Genomic DNA, 17,916 nt, shown 5'->3' on the forward strand with positions numbered 1-17,916 from the left:
CAGGAATTGACGGGGGGGACCTGGGGGGCGATAGACAACCGCCACTCGCAGGGAGAAGGGCCGGTAGAGTCTGACTGTGTGGGCCTCAAAGGACGGGAAGATAAGGGAGGGTACAGGGGGGATAACCTGAAAAGTACATTTTGTTGAAAAAAGCAGACCAACACCTCCACCTGATCTGTTGTCAGGTCGCGGGGTATGAGAGAAATGTAGGCCACCATAGGAGAGAGCTGCAGCGGCGGTGGTGTCCGACTGCTGGATCCAGGTTTCAGTGAGAGCCAGAAGGTTGAGGGAATTAGAGAGGAAAAAGTCATGGATGTAAGAGAGTTTATTACAAGCTGAGCGTGCATTCCAAAGGGCACAGTTGAATGAGACAGAAGATATGCAGGGAATATTAATGAGATTAGCAGGGTTTCTGAATGTAACAGGGAAAGAGTTAGTGTTATTATTACTGGAGGGTCCTGGGTTGGGAGAAATATCACCTGCGACTAATAGAAGGAAGATACAGAGAGTGAGCAGATGATTGAGTAATTTGTGAGAGCGTTTCCTGCGTTGTATGGTGGGAATGAATGGATCTGCGTGGTATAACATTGTGAAGAGAGCATGACAACTGTACATAGGAGAAGAGAGGAGTGAGGGATTAATATGGATGAAGTGTGCCGCATTTGTGGGTGAACGGTGAATGTGGATGATTGTAGCAACCAGAGTATAAATGGCACAGATACAAATGGTGAATACTGTTTGCCAAAAAGATGACCTGGAAGCAAGTTTGTTTAATTGTCTTGCATGTCTTACCTGTCTCCTGCCCTGTCCAACTGCCATTTTCTAACTGCCAGGGCACTTTGCTAAATTATGGCACTTCGATAAAGTATGCATAAATGCTATATGCATAAATGCCCCCGCATAAATGCCTCCCCTTAACTAAGTCTCAATATATAGGGACGTATCTGCTTAGATCTGCACAGATTTAACTCATTAACAATCAATCACTAGCTTAAAAGACAACAGGAGACCATAAAGTGCAGGGAAAAAAAAAAAAAAAAAAAACAGACTAGTAAACTCGGCATGGATCATAAACTCTTAAAGTAAGTGTGATGACCTTTAAGTATCATGGAATAAAAAAGCTAGAGGAGTGAAAAATATATACCAGAAATTGATAGGCTGCAGAGCATTGCATGGAGATATAATGAAGTTTTCAGGACAGATCACACAAGCAGTGAAAAATATATACCAGAAATTGATAGGCTGCAGAGCATTGCATGGAGATATAATGCAGTTTTCAGGACAGATCACACAAGCAGTGAAAAATATATACCAGAAATTGATAGGCTGCAGAGCATTGCATGGAGATATAATGCAGTTTTCAGGACAGATCACACAAGCAGTGAAAAATATATACCAGAAATTGATAGGCTGCAGAGCATTGCATGGAGATATAATGCAGTTTTCAGGACAGATCACACAAGCAGTGAAAAATATATACCAGAAATTGATAGGCTGCAGAGCATTGCATGGAGATATAATGCAGTTTTCAGGACAGATCACACAAGCAGTGAAAAATATATACCAGAAATTGATAGGCTGCATTTCATTTAATGCCTGCAGACTATAAAAGAGAAACCAACCCAAAAAGTTTGGTTGATTAGTCTGTGGCATTCTTTTAAACTGTTGCTTATGGCGGTCTCTGTGAGCTTTTCAGTGACATTCAGCCATCCAGGTATCCCGCCTGCAGTAGACGGAATGTGGCAATGGAACGCTGGCTGCGCGTGTCATAATAGGCTCTGAGCCTTTATATACCTGCGCACAGCAGCAGCCACCTTCAGTCTGCTGCTGGACAGCCAGCAGCAGCAGCAGCAGGAGAGGTAATTAATCAGCAACCCTCCTGCTAAGGGTAGACAGCTGCTCGTTCCACCCCCCCCCCGCCTTAATTGGTTCTCCTCCCTTCCAACGGTGTTGAGGCGGGTGGGAACAGCCGGGGGTTGAGGGTACTGTGCTAAAAGAGGTGGAGTTATGCAGATCTAAAACGCGTGGATTGCAGCAGCAGCAAGCCGAAAAGTGCAGGCATGTGAGGGATCTAGAGGTTGACAGCATGTCTTCTTAACGGGAGTCCAGGTGGCCATCTCCACAAATGGACTTTTCAGAATCCTTGGGTGGCACCGTAGTCGGAAACCAATTCTGGTTATCGCTTCTCGGCCTTTTGGCTAAGATCAAGTGTAGTATCTGTTCTTATCAGTTTAATATCTGATACGTCCCCTATCTGGGGACCATATATTAAATGGATTTTTAGAACAGGGAGATGGAAAAAGAGCTTGCTCTGTCCACTCCACGCATTGACCTGGTATTGCAGTATCTCCAGGACCGGTGCACCCCTTCTTTAATGCAGTTTCTAAAATCAGAAAGAATTGAATTCAATGCTTTTTGTTCATTTTGCTTGTTTGTCGGATTTTGGGATGGACTCTTTGGCTTTGCTTTTCTTCTCCTCATTGGATTTTTCATGTTAAAAGTTGCAGAAGCCAGATGACAAGCTCATTTTGGTTCAACTTCAGCAACTGTGCATTGCATTGCCATGTAATGTAATGTAATGCAATGCTATCTATCTAGCTCTCCCTCTATACTTCCTTTTGGATAAACAGACATATTAGGCAAGCATTTTGGAGCTTTCACCTAAATAACTACAGGTGGTGAGATAAGCTGCACAATATAATTGACCTTTCAGTATATTGTTGCACACACACCATCTATTTAGCAAATGCCCTTGTTATCAACAGCAGCCTTTTAAACTCACCTGAGCTAACAGGTATGTGAGCTGGTTACTCTGCTGCGCTTAAAATTTCTTTTTTGGTTTGCTACAATGCCTTTTCTGAAACGTTGTCTCCCTCTGCTGGAACACTGACTTCTTTCATTTAATGCCTGCAGACTATAAAAGAGAAACCAACCCAAAAAGTTTGGTTGATTAGTCTGTGGCATTCTTTTAAACTGTTGCTTATGGCGGTCTCTGTGAGCTTCTCAGTGACATTCAGCCATCCAGGTATCCCGCCTGCAGTAGACGGAATGTGGCAATGGAACGTTGGCTGCGCGTGTCATAATAGGCTCTGAGCCTTTATATACCTGCGCACAGCAGCAGCCACCTTCAGTCTGCTGCTGGACAGCCAGCAGAAGCAGCAGCAGGAGAGGTAATTAATCAGCAACCCTCCTGCTAAGGGTAGACAGCTGCTCGTTCCACCCCCCCCCCCGCCTTAATTGGTTCTCCTCCCTTCCAACGGTGTTGAGGCGGGTGGGAACAGCCGGGGGTTGAGGGTACTGTGCTAAAAGAGGTGGAGTTATGCAGATCTAAAATGCGTGGATTGCAGCAGCAGCAAGCCGAAAAGTGCAGGCATGTGAGGGATCTAGAGGTTGACAGCATGTCTTCTTAACGGGAGTCCAGGTGGCCATCTCCACAAATGGACTTTTCAGAATCCTTGGGTGGCACCGTAGTTGGAAACCAATTCTGGTTATCGCTTCTCGGCCTTTTGGCTAAGATCAAGTGTAGTATCTGTTCTTATCAGTTTAATATCTGATACGTCCCCTATCTGGGGACCATATATTAAATGGATTTTTAGAACAGGGAGATGGAAAAAGAGCTTGCTCTGTCCACTCCACGCATTGACCTGGTATTGCAGTATCTCCAGGACCGGTGCACCCCTTCTTTAATGCAGTTTCTAAAATCAGAAAGAATTGAATTCAATGCTTTTTGTTCATTTTGCTTGTTTGTCGGATTTTGGGATGGACTCTTTGGCTTTGCTTTTCTTCTCCTCATTGGATTTTTCATGTTAAAAGTTGCAGAAGCCAGATGACAAGCTCATTTTGGTTCAACTTCAGCAACTGTGCATTGCATTGCCATGTAATGTAATGTAATGCAATGCTATCTATCTAGCTCTCCCTCTATACTTCCTTTTGGATAAACAGACATATTAGGCAAGCATTTTGGAGCTTTCACCTAAATAACTACAGGTGGTGAGATAAGCTGCACAATATAATTGACCTTTCAGTATATTGTTGCACACACACCATCTATTTAGCAAATGCCCTTGTTATCAACAGCAGCCTTTTAAACTCACCTGAGCTAACAGGTATGTGAGCTGGTTACTCTGCTGCGCTTAAAATTTCTTTTTTGGTTTGCTACAATGCCTTTTCTGAAACGTTGTCTCCCTCTGCTGGAACACTGACTTCTTTCATTTAATGCCTGCAGACTATAAAAGAGAAACCAACCCAAAAAGTTTGGTTGATTAGTCTGTGGCATTCTTTTAAACTGTTGCTTATGGCGGTCTCTGTGAGCTTCTCAGTGACATTCAGCCATCCAGGTATCCCGCCTGCAGTAGACGGAATGTGGCAATGGAACGCTGGCTGCGCGTGTCATAATAGGCTCTGAGCCTTTATATACCTGCGCACAGCAGCAGCCACCTTCAGTCTGCTGCTGGACAGCCAGCAGCAGCAGCAGCAGGAGAGGTAATTAATCAGCAACCCTCCTGCTAAGGGTAGACAGCTGCTCGTTCCACCCCCCCCCCGCCTTAATTGGTTCTCCTCCCTTCCAACGGTGTTGAGGCGGGTGGGAACAGCCGGGGGTTGAGGGTACTGTGCTAAAAGAGGTGGAGTTATGCAGATCTAAAACGCGTGGATTGCAGCAGCAGCAAGCCGAAAAGTGCAGGCATGTGAGGGATCTAGAGGTTGACAGCATGTCTTCTTAACGGGAGTCCAGGTGGCCATCTCCACAAATGGACTTTTCAGAATCCTTGGGTGGCACCGTAGTCGGAAACCAATTCTGGTTATCGCTTCTCGGCCTTTTGGCTAAGATCAAGTGTAGTATCTGTTCTTATCAGTTTAATATCTGATACGTCCCCTATCTGGGGACCATATATTAAATGGATTTTTAGAACAGGGAGATGGAAAAAGAGCTTGCTCTGTCCACTCCACGCATTGACCTGGTATTGCAGTATCTCCAGGACCGGTGCACCCCTTCTTTAATGCAGTTTCTAAAATCAGAAAGAATTGAATTCAATGCTTTTTGTTCATTTTGCTTGTTTGTCGGATTTTGGGATGGACTCTTTGGCTTTGCTTTTCTTCTCCTCATTGGATTTTTCATGTTAAAAGTTGCAGAAGCCAGATGACAAGCTCATTTTGGTTCAACTTCAGCAACTGTGCATTGCATTGCCATGTAATGTAATGTAATGCAATGCTATCTATCTAGCTCTCCCTCTATACTTCCTTTTGGATAAACAGACATATTAGGCAAGCATTTTGGAGCTTTCACCTAAATAACTACAGGTGGTGAGATAAGCTGCACAATATAATTGACCTTTCAGTATATTGTTGCACACACACCATCTATTTAGCAAATGCCCTTGTTATCAACAGCAGCCTTTTAAACTCACCTGAGCTAACAGGTATGTGAGCTGGTTACTCTGCTGCGCTTAAAATTTCTTTTTTGGTTTGCTACAATGCCTTTTCTGAAACGTTGTCTCCCTCTGCTGGAACACTGACTTCTTTCATTTAATGCCTGCAGACTATAAAAGAGAAACCAACCCAAAAAGTTTGGTTGATTAGTCTGTGGCATTCTTTTAAACTGTTGCTTATGGCGGTCTCTGTGAGCTTCTCAGTGACATTCAGCCATCCAGGTATCCCGCCTGCAGTAGACGGAATGTGGCAATGGAACGCTGGCTGCGCATGTCATAATAGGCTCTGAGCCTTTATATACCTGCGCACAGCAGCAGCCACCTTCAGTCTGCTGCTGGACAGCCAGCAGCAGCAGCAGCAGGAGAGGTAATTAATCAGCAACCCTCCTGCTAAGGGTAGACAGCTGCTCGTTCCACCCCCCCCCGCCTTAATTGGTTCTCCTCCCTTCCAACGGTGTTGAGGCGGGTGGGAACAGCCGGGGGTTGAGGGTACTGTGCTAAAAGAGATGGAGTTATGCAGATCTAAAACGCGTGGATTGCAGCAGCAGCAAGCCGAAAAGTGCAGGCATGTGAGGGATCTAGAGGTTGACAGCATGTCTTCTTAACGGGAGTCCAGGTGGCCATCTCCACAAATGGACTTTTCAGAATCCTTGGGTGGCACCGTAGTCGGAAACCAATTCTGGTTATCGCTTCTCGGCCTTTTGGCTAAGATCAAGTGTAGTATCTGTTCTTATCAGTTTAATATCTGATACCTCCCCTATCTGGGGACCATATATTAAATGGATTTTTAGAACAGGGAGATGGAAAAAGAGCTTGCTCTGTCCACTCCACGCATTGACCTGGTATTGCAGTATCTCCAGGACCGGTGCACCCCTTCTTTAATGCAGTTTCTAAAATCAGAAAGAATTGAATTCAATGCTTTTTGTTCATTTTGCTTGTTTGTCGGATTTTGGGATGGACTCTTTGGCTTTGCTTTTCTTCTCCTCATTGGATTTTTCATGTTAAAAGTTGCAGAAGCCAGATGACAAGCTCATTTTGGTTCAACTTCAGCAACTGTGCATTGCATTGCCATGTAATGTAATGTAATGCAATGCTATCTATCTAGCTCTCCCTCTATACTTCCTTTTGGATAAACAGACATATTAGGCAAGCATTTTGGAGCTTTCACCTAAATAACTACAGGTGGTGAGATAAGCTGCACAATATAATTGACCTTTCAGTATATTGTTGCACACACACCATCTATTTAGCAAATGCCCTTGTTATCAACAGCAGCCTTTTAAACTCACCTGAGCTAACAGGTATGTGAGCTGGTTACTCTGCTGCGCTTAAAATTTCTTTTTTGGTTTGCTACAATGCCTTTTCTGAAACGTTGTCTCCCTCTGCTGGAACACTGACTTCTTTCATTTAATGCCTGCAGACTATAAAAGAGAAACCAACCCAAAAAGTTTGGTTGATTAGTCTGTGGCATTCTTTTAAACTGTTGCTTATGGCGGTCTCTGTGAGCTTCTCAGTGACATTCAGCCATCCAGGTATCCCGCCTGCAGTAGACGGAATGTGGCAATGGAACGCTGGCTGCGCGTGTCATAATAGGCTCTGAGCCTTTATATACCTGCGCACAGCAGCAGCCACCTTCAGTCTGCTGCTGGACAGCCAGCAGCAGCAGCAGCAGGAGAGGTAATTAATCAGCAACCCTCCTGCTAAGGGTAGACAGCTGCTCGTTCCACCCCCCCCCCCGCCTTAATTGGTTCTCCTCCCTTCCAACGGTGTTGAGGCGGGTGGGAACAGCCGGGGGTTGAGGGTACTGTGCTAAAAGAGGTGGAGTTATGCAGATCTAAAACGCGTGGATTGCAGCAGCAGCAAGCCGAAAAGTGCAGGCATGTGAGGGATCTAGAGGTTGACAGCATGTCTTCTTAACGGGAGTCCAGGTGGCCATCTCCACAAATGGACTTTTCAGAATCCTTGGGTGGCACCGTAGTCGGAAACCAATTCTGGTTATCGCTTCTCGGCCTTTTGGCTAAGATCAAGTGTAGTATCTGTTCTTATCAGTTTAATATCTGATACGTCCCCTATCTGGGGACCATATATTAAATGGATTTTTAGAACAGGGAGATGGAAAAAGAGCTTGCTCTGTCCACTCCACGCATTGACCTGGTATTGCAGTATCTCCAGGACCGGTGCACCCCTTCTTTAATGCAGTTTCTAAAATCAGAAAGAATTGAATTCAATGCTTTTTGTTCATTTTGCTTGTTTGTCGGATTTTGGGATGGACTCTTTGGCTTTGCTTTTCTTCTCCTCATTGGATTTTTCATGTTAAAAGTTGCAGAAGCCAGATGACAAGCTCATTTTGGTTCAACTTCAGCAACTGTGCATTGCATTGCCATGTAATGTAATGTAATGCAATGCTATCTATCTAGCTCTCCCTCTATACTTCCTTTTGGATAAACAGACATATTAGGCAAGCATTTTGGAGCTTTCACCTAAATAACTACAGGTGGTGAGATAAGCTGCACAATATAATTGACCTTTCAGTATATTGTTGCACACACACCATCTATTTAGCAAATGCCGTTGTTATCAACAGCAGCCTTTTAAACTCACCTGAGCTAACAGGTATGTGAGCTGGTTACTCTGCTGCGCTTAAAATTTCTTTTTTGGTTTGCTACAATGCCTTTTCTGAAACGTTGTCTCCCTCTGCTGGAACACTGACTTCTTTCATTTAATGCCTGCAGACTATAAAAGAGAAACCAACCCAAAAAGTTTGGTTGATTAGTCTGTGGCATTCTTTTAAACTGTTGCTTATGGCGGTCTCTGTGAGCTTCTCAGTGACATTCAGCCATCCAGGTATCCCGCCTGCAGTAGACGGAATGTGGCAATGGAACGCTGGCTGCGCGTGTCATAATAGGCTCTGAGCCTTTATATACCTGCGCACAGCAGCAGCCACCTTCAGTCTGCTGCTGGACAGCCAGCAGCAGCAGCAGCAGGAGAGGTAATTAATCAGCAACCCTCCTGCTAAGGGTAGACAGCTGCTCGTTCCACCCCCCCCCGCCTTAATTGGTTCTCCTCCCTTCCAACGATGTTGAGGCGGGTGGGAACAGCCGGGGGTTGAGGGTACTGTGCTAAAAGAGGTGGAGTTATGCAGATCTAAAACGCGTGGATTGCAGCAGCAGCAAGCCGAAAAGTGCAGGCATGTGAGGGATCTAGAGGTTGACAGCATGTCTTCTTAACGGGAGTCCAGGTGGCCATCTCCACAAATGGACTTTTCAGAATCCTTGGGTGGCACCGTAGTCGGAAACCAATTCTGGTTATCGCTTCTCGGCCTTTTGGCTAAGATCAAGTGTAGTATCTGTTCTTATCAGTTTAATATCTGATACGTCCCCTATCTGGGGACCATATATTAAATGGATTTTTAGAACAGGGAGATGGAAAAAGAGCTTGCTCTGTCCACTCCACGCATTGACCTGGTATTGCAGTATCTCCAGGACCGGTGCACCCCTTCTTTAATGCAGTTTCTAAAATCAGAAAGAATTGAATTCAATGCTTTTTGTTCATTTTGCTTGTTTGTCGGATTTTGGGATGGACTCTTTGGCTTTGCTTTTCTTCTCCTCATTGGATTTTTCATGTTAAAAGTTGCAGAAGCCAGATGACAAGCTCATTTTGGTTCAACTTCAGCAACTGTGCATTGCATTGCCATGTAATGTAATGTAATGCAATGCTATCTATCTAGCTCTCCCTCTATACTTCCTTTTGGATAAACAGACATATTAGGCAAGCATTTTGGAGCTTTCACCTAAATAACTACAGGTGGTGAGATAAGCTGCACAATATAATTGACCTTTCAGTATATTGTTGCACACACACCATCTATTTAGCAAATGCCGTTGTTATCAACAGCAGCCTTTTAAACTCACCTGAGCTAACAGGTATGTGAGCTGGTTACTCTGCTGCGCTTAAAATTTCTTTTTTGGTTTGCTACAATGCCTTTTCTGAAACGTTGTCTCCCTCTGCTGGAACACTGACTTCTTTCATTTAATGCCTGCAGACTATAAAAGAGAAACCAACCCAAAAAGTTTGGTTGATTAGTCTGTGGCATTCTTTTAAACTGTTGCTTATGGCGGTCTCTGTGAGCTTCTCAGTGACATTCAGCCATCCAGGTATCCCGCCTGCAGTAGACGGAATGTGGCAATGGAACGCTGGCTGCGCGTGTCATAATAGGCTCTGAGCCTTTATATACCTGCGCACAGCAGCAGCCACCTTCAGTCTGCTGCTGGACAGCCAGCAGCAGCAGCAGCAGGAGAGGTAATTAATCAGCAACCCTCCTGCTAAGGGTAGACAGCTGCTCGTTCCACCCCCCCCCCCCCCGCCTTAATTGGTTCTCCTCCCTTCCAACGATGTTGAGGCGGGTGGGAACAGCCGGGGGTTGAGGGTACTGTGCTAAAAGAGGTGGAGTTATGCAGATCTAAAACGCGTGGATTGCAGCAGCAGCAAGCCGAAAAGTGCAGGCATGTGAGGGATCTAGAGGTTGACAGCATGTCTTCTTAACGGGAGTCCAGGTGGCCATCTCCACAAATGGACTTTTCAGAATCCTTGGGTGGCACCGTAGTCGGAAACCAATTCTGGTTATCGCTTCTCGGCCTTTTGGCTAAGATCAAGTGTAGTATCTGTTCTTATCAGTTTAATATCTGATACGTCCCCTATCTGGGGACCATATATTAAATGGATTTTTAGAACAGGGAGATGGAAAAAGAGCTTGCTCTGTCCACTCCACGCATTGACCTGGTATTGCAGTATCTCCAGGACCGGTGCACCCCTTCTTTAATGCAGTTTCTAAAATCAGAAAGAATTGAATTCAATGCTTTTTGTTCATTTTGCTTGTTTGTCGGATTTTGGGATGGACTCTTTGGCTTTGCTTTTCTTCTCCTCATTGGATTTTTCATGTTAAAAGTTGCAGAAGCCAGATGACAAGCTCATTTTGGTTCAACTTCAGCAACTGTGCATTGCATTGCCATGTAATGTAATGTAATGCAATGCTATCTATCTAGCTCTCCCTCTATACTTCCTTTTGGATAAACAGACATATTAGGCAAGCATTTTGGAGCTTTCACCTAAATAACTACAGGTGGTGAGATAAGCTGCACAATATAATTGACCTTTCAGTATATTGTTGCACACACACCATCTATTTAGCAAATGCCCTTGTTATCAACAGCAGCCTTTTAAACTCACCTGAGCTAACAGGTATGTGAGCTGGTTACTCTGCTGTGCTTAAAATTTCTTTTTTGGTTTGCTACAATGCCTTTTCTGAAACGTTGTCTCCCTCTGCTGGAACACTGACTTCTTTCATTTAATGCCTGCAGACTATAAAAGAGAAACCAACCCAAAAAGTTTGGTTGATTAGTCTGTGGCATTCTTTTAAACTGTTGCTTATGGCGGTCTCTGTGAGCTTCTCAGTGACATTCAGCCATCCAGGTATCCCGCCTGCAGTAGACGGAATGTGGCAATGGAACGCTGGCTGCGCGTGTCATAATAGGCTCTGAGCCTTTATATACCTGCGCACAGCAGCAGCCACCTTCAGTCTGCTGCTGGACAGCCAGCAGCAGCAGCAGCAGCAGGAGAGGTAATTAATCAGCAACCCTCCTGCTAAGGGTAGACAGCTGCTCGTTCCACCCCCCCCCCCGCCTTAATTGGTTCTCCTCCCTTCCAACGGTGTTGAGGCGGGTGGGAACAGCCGGGGGTTGAGGGTACTGTGCTAAAAGAGGTGGAGTTATGCAGATCTAAAACGCGTGGATTGCAGCAGCAGCAAGCCGAAAAGTGCAGGCATGTGAGTGATCTAGAGGTTGACAGCATGTCTTCTTAACGGGAGTCCAGGTGGCCATCTCCACAAATGGACTTTTCAGAATCCTTGGGTGGCACCGTAGTCGGAAACCAATTCTGGTTATCGCTTCTCGGCCTTTTGGCTAAGATCAAGTGTAGTATCTGTTCTTATCAGTTTAATATCTGATACGTCCCCTATCTGGGGACCATATATTAAATGGATTTTTAGAACAGGGAGATGGAAAAAGAGCTTGCTCTGTCCACTCCACGCATTGACCTGGTATTGCAGTATCTCCAGGACCGGTGCACCCCTTCTTTAATGCAGTTTCTAAAATCAGAAAGAATTGAATTCAATGCTTTTTGTTCATTTTGCTTGTTTGTCGGATTTTGGGATGGACTCTTTGGCTTTGCTTTTCTTCTCTTCATTGGATTTTTCATGTTAAAAGTTGCAGAAGCCAGATGACAAGCTCATTTTGGTTCAACTTCAGCAACTGTGCATTGCATTGCCATGTAATGTAATGTAATGCAATGCTATCTATCTAGCTCTCCCTCTATACTTCCTTTTGAATAAACAGACATATTAGGCAAGCATTTTGGAGCTTTCACCTAAATAACTACAGGTGGTGAGATAAGCTGCACAATATAATTGACCTTTCAGTATATTGTTGCACACACACCATCTATTTAGCAAATGCCCTTGTTATCAACAGCAGCCTTTTAAACTCACCTGAGCTAACAGGTATGTGAGCTGGTTACTCTGCTGCGCTTAAAATTTCTTTTTTGGTTTGCTACAATGCCTTTTCTGAAACGTTGTCTCCCTCTGCTGGAACACTGACTTCTTTCATTTAATGCCTGCAGACTATAAAAGAGAAACCAACCCAAAAAGTTTGGTTGATTAGTCTGTGGCATTCTTTTAAACTGTTGCTTATGGCGGTCTCTGTGAGCTTCTCAGTGACATTCAGCCATCCAGGTATCCCGCCTGCAGTAGACGGAATGTGGCAATGGAACGCTGGCTGCGCGTGTCATAATAGGCTCTGAGCTTTTATATACCTGCGCACAGCAGCAGCCACCTTCAGTCTGCTGCTGGACAGCCAGCAGCAGCAGCAGGAGAGGTAATTAATCAGCAACCCTCCTGCTAAGGGTAGACAGCTGCTCGTTCCACCCCCCCCCCGCCTTAATTGGTTCTCCTCCCTTCCAACGGTGTTGAGGCGGGTGGGAACAGCCGGGGGTTGAGGGTACTGTGCTAAAAGAGGTGGAGTTATGCAGATCTAAAACGCGTGGATTGCAGCAGCAGCAAGCCGAAAAGTGCAGGCATGTGAGGGATCTAGAGGTTGACAGCATGTCTTCTTAACGGGAGTCCAGGTGGCCATCTCCACAAATGGACTTTTCAGAATCCTTGGGTGGCACCGTAGTCGGAAACCAATTCTGGTTATCGCTTCTCGGCCTTTTGGCTAAGATCAAGTGTAGTATCTGTTCTTATCAGTTTAATATCTGATACGTCCCCTATCTGGGGACCATATATTAAATGGATTTTTAGAACAGGGAGATGGAAAAAGAGCTTGCTCTGTCCACTCCACGCATTGACCTGGTATTGCAGTATCTCCAGGACCGGTGCACCCCTTCTTTAATGCAGTTTCTAAAATCAGAAAGAATTGAATTCAATGCTTTTTGTTCATTTTGCTTGTTTGTCGGATTTTGGGATGGACTCTTTGGCTTTGCTTTTCTTCTCCTCATTGGATTTTTCATGTTAAAAGTTGCAGAAGCCAGATGACAAGCTCATTTTGGTTCAACTTCAGCAACTGTGCATTGCATTGCCATGTAATGTAATGTAATGCAATGCTATCTATCTAGCTCTCCCTCTATACTTCCTTTTGGATAAACAGACATATTAGGCAAGCATTTTGGAGCTTTCACCTAAATAACTACAGGTGGTGAGATAAGCTGCACAATATAATTGACCTTTCAGTATATTGTTGCACACACACCATCTATTTAGCAAATGCCCTTGTTATCAACAGCAGCCTTTTAAACTCACCTGAGCTAACAGGTATGTGAGCTGGTTACTCTGCTGCGCTTAAAATTTCTTTTTTGGTTTGCTACAATGCCTTTTCTGAAACGTTGTCTCCCTCTGCTGGAACACTGACTTCTTTCATTTAATGCCTGCAGACTATAAAAGAGAAACCAACCCAAAAAGTTTGGTTGATTAGTCTGTGGCATTCTTTTAAACTGTTGCTTATGGCGGTCTCTGTGAGCTTCTCAGTGACATTCAGCCATCCAGGTATCCCGCCTGCAGTAGACGGAATGTGGCAATGGAACGCTGGCTGCGCGTGTCATAATAGGCTCTGAGCCTTTATATACCTGCGCACAGCAGCAGCCACCTTCAGTCTGCTGCTGGACAGCCAGCAGCAGCAGCAGCAGGAGAGGTAATTAATCAGCAACCCTCCTGCTAAGGGTAGACAGCTGCTCGTTCCAACCCCCCCCCCGCCTTAATTGGTTCTCCTCCCTTCCAACGGTGTTGAGGCGGGTGGGAACAGCCGGGGGTTGAGGGTACTGTGCTAAAAGAGGTGGAGTTATGCAGATCTAAAACGCGTGGATTGCAGCAGCAGCAAGCCGAAAAGTGCAGGCATGTGAGGGATCTAGAGGTTGACAGCATGTCTTCTTAACGGGAGTCCAGGTGGCCATCTCCACAAATGGACTTTTCAGAATCCTTGGGTGGCACCGTAGTCGGAAACCAATTCTGGTTATCGCTTCTCGGCCTTTTGGCTAAGATCAAGTGTAGTATCTGTTCTTATCAGTTTAATATCTGATACGTCCCCTATCTGGGGACCATATATTAAATGGATTTTTAGAACAGGGAGATGGAAAAAGAGCTTGCTCTGTCCACTCCACGCATTGACCTGGTATTGCAGTATCTCCAGGACCGGTGCACCCCTTCTTTAATGCAGTTTCTAAAATCAGAAAGAATTGAATTCAATGCTTTTTGTTCATTTTGCTTGTTTGTCGGATTTTGGGATGGACTCTTTGGCTTTGCTTTTCTTCTCCTCATTGGATTTTTCATGTTAAAAGTTGCAGAAGCCAGATGACAAGCTCATTTTGGTTCAACTTCAGCAACTGTGCATTGCATTGCCATGTAATGTAATGTAATGCAATGCTATCTATCTAGCTCTCCCTCTATACTTCCTTTTGGATAAACAGACATATTAGGCAAGCATTTTGGAGCTTTCACCTAAATAACTACAGGTGGTGAGATAAGCTGCACAATATAATTGACCTTTCAGTATATTGTTGCACACACACCATCTATTTAGCAAATGCCCTTGTTATCAACAGCAGCCTTTTAAACTCACCTGAGCTAACAGGTATGTGAGCTGGTTACTCTGCTGCGCTTAAAATTTCTTTTTTGGTTTGCTACAATGCCTTTTCTGAAACGTTGTCTCCCTCTGCTGGAACACTGACTTCTTTCATTTAATGCCTGCAGACTATAAAAGAGAAACCAACCCAAAAAGTTTGGTTGATTAGTCTGTGGCATTCTTTTAAACTGTTGCTTATGGCGGTCTCTGTGAGCTTCTCAGTGACATTCAGCATCCAGGTATCCCGCCTGCAGTAGACGGAATGTGGCAATGGAACGCTGGCTGCGCGTGTCATAATAGGCTCTGAGCCTTTATATACCTGCGCACAGCAGCAGCAACCTTCAGTCTGCTGCTGGACAGCCAGCAGCAGCAGCAGCAGGAGAGGTAATTAATCAGCAACCCTCCTGCTAAGGGTAGACAGCTGCTCGTTCCACCCCCCCCCCCGCCTTAATTGGTTCTCCTCCCTTCCAACGGTGTTGAGGCGGGTGGGAACAGCCGGGGGTTGAGGGTACTGTGCTAAAAGAGGTGGAGTTATGCAGATCTAAAACGCGTGGATTGCAGCAGCAGCAAGCCGAAAAGTGCAGGCATGTGAGGGATCTAGAGGTTGACAGCATGTCTTCTTAACGGGAGTCCAGGTGGCCATCTCCACAAATGGACTTTTCAGAATCCTTGGGTGGCACCGTAGTCGGAAACCAATTCTGGTTATCGCTTCTCGGCCTTTTGGCTAAGATCAAGTGTAGTATCTTTTGAAAAGGCAGTTTTGTCCTTGGGCTGCCCTAGTAAATTGATGCATATTACACACTGGTTTGGTGCACTTGTTAGTACGCCAGGTGGCTCATAGAGTTATCTGATGGAAAACATGGCCCTCCAGGATCGAAGTCACTAGGCTGGGTAAGTGTGAGGGCTTTGGAGCAATGTGCCCCAGGAGTAGGCGCCCTGGTGGGAGTCCAAGCTTACTGGGACTGGGAACCCCAGAAAGACTTGGCTTCGTAGCACGCCGCACCTTTGCCAATCATACTTTCTGAGCAACCCCCCCTATTCCTGGCCTCCGGGCTAGGAAGGGGAATTTTTATAAACCCGGTCGGAGGTCCGGTCAGCTTTGGGCTGAGAAACCAACACAGGCTCCAGCTCCACTAGGGTGGCAGCCTAGATGGAAGCTGGGAGCACGAAAACGGCTCTTCTCCGGCTTCGGCTAGGGAGAGCATCGGAGATCCCTGACCCTCGCTGTGGCCTTCTGGCTCGGAGGGATGGGGATGGTTTATTGGGGACCCTCTCCTCCGGGAAGGGTCCACATGAATCCTCCCCTCGTGCGCTGTTTTGGTGTGACTTCGGTCACATTTTTCAGTGCCTTGGATGCAGCTTCAATCAAAAATCTGTTCTTATCAGTTCGCCAGGAACCGGCTCATCTTGAGGAGGGAGAGGATGTCCATCCAGGACTGCCGCAGGCTGATCCACAGCCTGCTCAGAGACTATTCCTTCGTGGACGGTCCGGAGGACGAGGATGAGGACTAAACCCCTCCTCCCCCTCTCCCCTTATGTGTCTTGTCTTTCAATAAAGCTTCGGGCCTGTGATTTTCCCCTCCCCATCCCCTTTTTCCCAATCCCCATCCCTTATCACGGTCCGTCGTACTGTATTGATTGACATGCTTTTTCTTTCAGATTGAGTGTTTTGTGTAGCATAGGGGTGTGATGTGTCTAGTTAGTGCGTCGTATCCTCATGCTATGTAAATATGATGTAGAATTCTGTGTGTACTGGGCTGCGGCACTGTACACTGTCTGTTAACTTATTTTTTGTGCTAATAAAAGATATATTCAATCAAAAAAATCTGTTCTTATCAGTTTAATATCTGATACGTCCCCTATCTGGGGACCATATATTAAATGGATTTTTAGAACAGGGAGATGGAAAAAGAGCTTGCTCTGTCCACTCCACGCATTGACCTGGTATTGCAGTATCTCCAGGACCGGTGCACCCCTTCTTTAATGCAGTTTCTAAAATCAGAAAGAATTGAATTCAATGCTTTTTGTTCATTTTGCTTGTTTGTCGGATTTTGGGATGGACTCTTTGGCTTTGCTTTTCTTCTCCTCATTGGATTTTTCATGTTAAAAGTTGCAGAAGCCAGATGACAAGCTCATTTTGGTTCAACTTCAGCAACTGTGCATTGCATTGCCATGTAATGTAATGTAATGCAATGCTATCTATCTAGCTCTCCCTCTATACTTCCTTTTGGATAAACAGACATATTAGGCAAGCATTTTGGAGCTTTCACCTAAATAACTACAGGTGGTGAGATAAGCTGCACAATATAATTGACCTTTCAGTATATTGTTGCACACACACCATCTATTTAGCAAATGCCCTTGTTATCAACAGCAGCCTTTTAAACTCACCTGATCTAACAGGTATGTGAGCTGGTTACTCTGCTGCGCTTAAAATTTCTTTTTTGGTTTGCTACAATGCCTTTTCTGAAACGTTGTCTCCCTCTGCTGGAACACTGACTTCTTTCATTTAATGCCTGCAGACTATAAAAGAGAAACCAACCCAAAAAGTTTGGTTGATTAGTCTGTGGCATTCTTTTAAACTGTTGCTTATGGCGGTCTCTGTGAGCTTCTCAGTGACATTCAGCCATCCAGGTATCCCGCCTGCAGTAGACGGAATGTGGCAATGGAACGCTGGCTGCGCGTGTCATAATAGGCTCTGAGCCTTTATATACCTGCGCACAGCAGCAGCCACCTTCAGTCTGCTGCTGGACAGCCAGCAGCAGCAGCAGCAGGAGAGGTAATTAATCAGCAACCCTCCTGCTAAGGGTAGACAGCTGCTCGTTCCACCCCCCCCCGCCTTAATTGGTTCTCCTCCCTTCCAACGGTGTTGAGGCGGGTGGGAACAGCCGGGGGTTGAGGGTACTGTGCTAAAAGAGGTGGAGTTATGCAGATCTAAAACGCGTGGATTGCAGCAGCAGCAAGCCGAAAAGTGCAGGCATGTGAGGGATCTAGAGGTTGACAGCATGTCTTCTTAACGGGAGTCCAGGTGGCCATCTCCACAAATGGACTTTTCAGAATCCTTGGGTGGCACCGTAGTCGGAAACCAATTCTGGTTATCGCTTCTCGGCCTTTTGGCTAAGATCAAGTGTAGTATCTGTTCTTATCAGTTTAATATCTGATACGTCCCCTATCTGGGGACCATATATTAAATGGATTTTTAGAACAGGGAGATGGAAAAAGAGCTTGCTCTGTCCACTCCACGCATTGACCTGGTATTGCAGTATCTCCAGGACCGGTGCACCCCTTCTTTAATGCAGTTTCTAAAATCAGAAAGAATTGAATTC

The 17,916-nt window shown here is 45.3% G+C and overlaps 12 non-coding genes and 1 pseudogene across 12 annotated transcripts; all 13 read left to right on the forward strand.

Annotated features, from left to right (window-relative positions):
- The first annotated feature begins 2,178 nt into the window (after nt 1–2,178).
- On the forward strand, nt 2,179–2,369 carry LOC141217192 (U2 spliceosomal RNA). The gene has a single exon (XR_012286061.1). It is a non-coding gene; the product is annotated as a U2 spliceosomal RNA (small nuclear RNA).
- Nucleotides 2,370–3,490: 1,121 nt separating this feature from the next.
- LOC141217193 (U2 spliceosomal RNA) lies at nt 3,491–3,681 on the forward strand. The gene has a single exon (XR_012286062.1). It is a non-coding gene; the product is annotated as a U2 spliceosomal RNA (small nuclear RNA).
- Nucleotides 3,682–4,801: 1,120 nt separating this feature from the next.
- LOC141217195 (U2 spliceosomal RNA) lies at nt 4,802–4,992 on the forward strand. The gene has a single exon (XR_012286064.1). It is a non-coding gene; the product is annotated as a U2 spliceosomal RNA (small nuclear RNA).
- A 1,119-nt stretch (nt 4,993–6,111) lies between these two features.
- LOC141216534 (U2 spliceosomal RNA) lies at nt 6,112–6,302 on the forward strand. The gene has a single exon (XR_012285564.1). It is a non-coding gene; the product is annotated as a U2 spliceosomal RNA (small nuclear RNA).
- A 1,121-nt stretch (nt 6,303–7,423) lies between these two features.
- LOC141217196 (U2 spliceosomal RNA) lies at nt 7,424–7,614 on the forward strand. The gene has a single exon (XR_012286065.1). It is a non-coding gene; the product is annotated as a U2 spliceosomal RNA (small nuclear RNA).
- Nucleotides 7,615–8,733: 1,119 nt separating this feature from the next.
- On the forward strand, nt 8,734–8,924 carry LOC141217197 (U2 spliceosomal RNA). The gene has a single exon (XR_012286066.1). It is a non-coding gene; the product is annotated as a U2 spliceosomal RNA (small nuclear RNA).
- A 1,124-nt stretch (nt 8,925–10,048) lies between these two features.
- On the forward strand, nt 10,049–10,239 carry LOC141217198 (U2 spliceosomal RNA). The gene has a single exon (XR_012286067.1). It is a non-coding gene; the product is annotated as a U2 spliceosomal RNA (small nuclear RNA).
- Nucleotides 10,240–11,363: 1,124 nt separating this feature from the next.
- Nucleotides 11,364–11,554, forward strand: LOC141217199 (U2 spliceosomal RNA). The gene has a single exon (XR_012286068.1). It is a non-coding gene; the product is annotated as a U2 spliceosomal RNA (small nuclear RNA).
- A 1,117-nt stretch (nt 11,555–12,671) lies between these two features.
- LOC141217200 (U2 spliceosomal RNA) lies at nt 12,672–12,862 on the forward strand. Its single transcript, XR_012286069.1, has one exon. It is a non-coding gene; the product is annotated as a U2 spliceosomal RNA (small nuclear RNA).
- A 1,121-nt stretch (nt 12,863–13,983) lies between these two features.
- LOC141217201 (U2 spliceosomal RNA) lies at nt 13,984–14,174 on the forward strand. The gene has a single exon (XR_012286070.1). It is a non-coding gene; the product is annotated as a U2 spliceosomal RNA (small nuclear RNA).
- A 1,120-nt stretch (nt 14,175–15,294) lies between these two features.
- LOC141216909 (U2 spliceosomal RNA) lies at nt 15,295–15,410 on the forward strand (annotated as a pseudogene).
- Nucleotides 15,411–16,374: 964 nt separating this feature from the next.
- LOC141216737 (U2 spliceosomal RNA) lies at nt 16,375–16,568 on the forward strand. Its single transcript, XR_012285756.1, has one exon. It is a non-coding gene; the product is annotated as a U2 spliceosomal RNA (small nuclear RNA).
- A 1,119-nt stretch (nt 16,569–17,687) lies between these two features.
- On the forward strand, nt 17,688–17,878 carry LOC141217202 (U2 spliceosomal RNA). Its single transcript, XR_012286071.1, has one exon. It is a non-coding gene; the product is annotated as a U2 spliceosomal RNA (small nuclear RNA).
- The last annotated feature ends 38 nt before the right edge of the window (nt 17,879–17,916 follow it).

Source organism: Phyllobates terribilis, unplaced genomic scaffold, assembly GCF_046119375.1.
Source record: "Phyllobates terribilis strain yellow unplaced genomic scaffold, ASM4611937v1 Scaffold_236__1_contigs__length_3049075, whole genome shotgun sequence".
NCBI classification, from domain to species: Eukaryota; Metazoa; Chordata; class Amphibia; order Anura; family Dendrobatidae; genus Phyllobates; species Phyllobates terribilis.